Genomic DNA, 4,048 nt, shown 5'->3' with positions numbered 1-4,048 from the left:
GAGCCACCCTCGATGCTCATCACAAGACCTCAATGAGCTCTCCCTGTTTGCATGGGCTCTCTTCAGCTGCATTTTTAGATGGTATGCCGACTTGACACTGAACCTCCCGTTTTTGGTGTAATTCCATGCAATGTAATCATCAGTTACAGCTCTACCAACATGTATCTTCAAAATGTCAGCAACATCCCAATCAAAAAAACAGTCATTTAGTTTGCCCACGTCCCAACCACTGCCATCTGGGAGTAGAAGCTCCTGGACCCGGACAACCTCCACCCTCGGCCTATGTCCCTGTGGACGTTTAAGCCCATCCCGTGGAATCCAGTTTGACCTCCAAATATCAATATTTGTACCGTCACCCACTCGCCAGATCATCCCTTCTCTAAACAGATCCCTGCCATGAATAATGCTTCTCCAGGTGTAGGACGCCCCAGATGGACATCGGGCGCCCAAAAAGTCCCCTTCAGAGAAGTAACGCGCCCTTAGGACACGGGAGCACAGGGATTCTGGGTTAGTGAGTAACCTCCAAGATTTTTTTGCAAGCAAAGCCTGATTGAAATCTGTGAAATTCCTAAAACCCATGCCTCCCCTTCTCTTATTTGCACACATTTTCTCCCAGCTGATCCAATGTACTTTGCGTTTCCCCTCAGCAGCCCCCCACCAGAAGTTGGACAAGATCGATTGGAGATCATTACATGTCTTATTTGATAACCTGAAACAACCCATAGAGTAGGTTCGAACAGCCTGTTGAACTGACTTCACCAAAGTTTCTTTTCCCTCCATAGATAGACCCTGACCCTTCCAGCCACCAACCTTGCCCTTGGATCTCTCTGGGAGATGCTTAAAAGCTCCCTCCTTGGATCGCCCCACCACCGTAGGGAGGCCCAAGTATTTTTGAAATAAAGCTTCACATGAAATTCCCACCACATCTTTCAAGGTCTGACGGGTCTCAGCGGTGCACCCCTTACCAAAGAATATTGATGATTTCTGCAGGTTAACTCGCTGACCCGAGGACTCCTCATATGCTGCTAGAACTCCTTTCAAAGTTTGCAAGCTGTCTGTGCTAGCCTCAAGGAAAACAATACTGTCATCAGCAAAGAGCAAGTGAGTGATTGTCTGTCCCGAATTCCCGAAAGAGACTCCGGTGATCTGGTGTTCCTCATGAGCTTTACTTAGCAATGCAGAGAAACCCTCAACACAAAATAGGAAAAGGTAAGGCGAGAGAGGATCGCCCTGTCTCAAGCCCCTTGAAGGAACAAACCTGTCTGAGATACCTCCATTTTGTTTTACTGAGAATCTAGTTGAGCAAATGCATCTTATTATCATAACCACCCATTCAGCCGCAAACCCCATCTTAAGCAACATTTTCTCAAGAAAAGCCCATTCCACCATATCATATGCCTTCATCATATCTAGTTTAACCGCGCAAAGTGGCTTTTTTTCCTTTTCCTCTTCCTGATTGCATGCACACACTCATAGGCAATAAGCACATTATCAGAGATTAAACGATCAGGGACAAAAGCACTTTGTTCTTCAGAGATAAGGATTGGGAGAACTAATTTCATCCTATTCGCAACAGCCTTCGATGCAATCTTGTATAAGACGTTGCATAAACTAATGGGTCAGAACTGTGTGAGCAATTCAGGTAGATTCACCTTCGGAATTCAAACCAGCATCGTGTCATGGAAATCAGGCGGGTTGCTGAGCGCGGAGTTGATGAAGGAGAATTTATGCTAAACGTTGAGTGGAACCCCAAGAGGAAGGTATGATGAGCACAGCAGGAAGTTTTCCATCAGTAAGAAACCAAGGTTTATCGATCAGTAGGAGAAAAACTTTCTCTCCCGAGGTGTTGCGAACCAACTCATGTCAGGGCGCACTGCCGGCGTCAGCAGCAACGTGGAGACCTGCACACAAACAACCAAGTACTTTGTCCCCAACTTTCAACGAGGTTGTCCAGCTCACTGGTTTTGCTGAAAACAAAGGATTAAACAAACAGTGTGGAAAAAAGAATTGTTTGCAGAGAACAGAACAGAAAAATGCTGTAGAAGATTGCAATTAAAATAAGAAGGACCGGGGTCCACAGTTCACTAGAGGCGCCTCCCAAATAAATAAATATGCTGGGTAAACAAATTACAGATGGGCAATTGACAAACAAAGATTCTACGCTAATGGTTGGTGCAGAATACATGCTATGCAAGTATGCGGGCATTACAACAATATACATAGACCGTAATCCAACTTCATCTATGACTAATAATCCACCTTCACGATTGCATCCGCGACACCCTCCAGTATTAAGTTGCAAGCAACAGACTATCGCTTTAAGCAATGTGTGTAAAGTAAACGATGAAACTACCCTTGAATAGTACACCGTTGTTTTCTCCCTAGTAGCAACAGCACATCTACAACCGTAGAGAACAAGGTCACTTCCCATGGTTAAATATAGGCATGAACCTACTATCGAGCATAAATACTCCCTCTTGGAGTCGCTAGCATCTACTTGGCTAGAGCATCTACTAGAAACAGAGAGCATGCAAGATCATAATAACATAATACATAATCTTAACCAAAGCAATCTCTCTATAAATCGGATCCACATCAAACCAACATGTAGCAATTACAAATAGATGATCTTGATCATGTTAGGCAGCTCACAAGATCTATACATGAAGCACAACAAGGAGAGGACAGCCATCTAGCTACTGTTATGGACCGATGGTCCCATGGAGAACTACTCATGCATCACCTCGGATGAAGACATGGCGATGTAGAGGCCTCCGGTGGTGATTTCCCTCTCCGGCAGGGTGCCGGGATGGACTGCAGAACCCTCCCACACTAGGGTTTCGGTTCACGGTGGCGTCAGAACTTTTCGTGGATGGAGGCTTGGTCCCTGGGGTTTTCCCGATACGAGGAATAAATAGGCGGAAAGGCGGAGCAAATGAGGCGATGAGGCGCCAGTTCAAGAGCCAGGCGCGGCCAAGGGTGGGGCCACGCCTGCCCTATGTACTGCCACGTGGCAGCTCTCCTGCGTGTGTCCTTCTGGCTCCTTCTTCATCCTAGAAAAATAAGACTCTGGGCTTTTGTTTTTTCCAATTCCGAGAAACTTTCATGTATAACTTTTCTGAAACACAAAAACAGCAGAAAACAGGAACTGACACTGCGGCACTGATGACCCACAAGTATAGGGGGTGTATCGTAGTACTTTCGATAAATAAGAGTGTCGAACCCAACGAGGAGCAGAAGGTGTTGACAAGCAGTTTCGATGAAGGATTCACTGTAAATGCTCACGAGACAAGTATTCAGGGGGTTTTGATATAGCAGATAAATAAAATACAAGTAAGTAAAATGCGAGAATAATAATTGCAGCGAGTGGCCCAATCCTTTTTAGCACAAAGGACAAGCCGGTTTGTTTACTTATGATGACCAAACGTTCTTGAGGACACACGGGAATTTAGTCTAATGCTTTCGCTTCATATAGTTGATTAATCTTCATTGTTTTGATAAGTGTTGTGTGGGTGAACCTATGCTAATGCACCGCCCTTCCTAGGACTAATACATACTTGTGATTAAACCCCTTGCAAGCATCCGCAAATACAAGAAAGTAATTAAGATAAATCTAACCACAGCCTTAAACTCTGAGATCCTGCTATCCCTCAAGCATCGATAGACCAACGGGGTTCGAGGTTGCTCGTCACTCCGGCAACCCCACAATTAGCAAACGAATACAAGATGCATTCCCCTAGGCCCATAAAGGTGAAGTATCATGTAGTCGACGTTCACATGACACAACTAGAAGAATAACACCACAACTTAAATATCAAACCATTGAATATTACTCAACATAGTTCACTACTAACATTTAGACTTCACCCATGTCCTCAAGAACTAACCGAACTACTCACAAGACATCATATGGAACATGATCAGAGGTGATCGATATGATGATGAATAAAAATCTGAACATAAACCTTGGTTCAATGGTTTCACTCAATAGCATCAATAACAAGTAGTAATCAATACCGGGAGAGTTTCCCCTATGAAATAATCAAGA

The sequence above is a fragment of the Lolium rigidum genome, chromosome 1 (assembly GCF_022539505.1).
Source record: "Lolium rigidum isolate FL_2022 chromosome 1, APGP_CSIRO_Lrig_0.1, whole genome shotgun sequence".
NCBI lineage: Eukaryota > Viridiplantae > Streptophyta > Magnoliopsida > Poales > Poaceae > Lolium > Lolium rigidum.
This window is presented reverse-complemented; position numbering follows the sequence as displayed.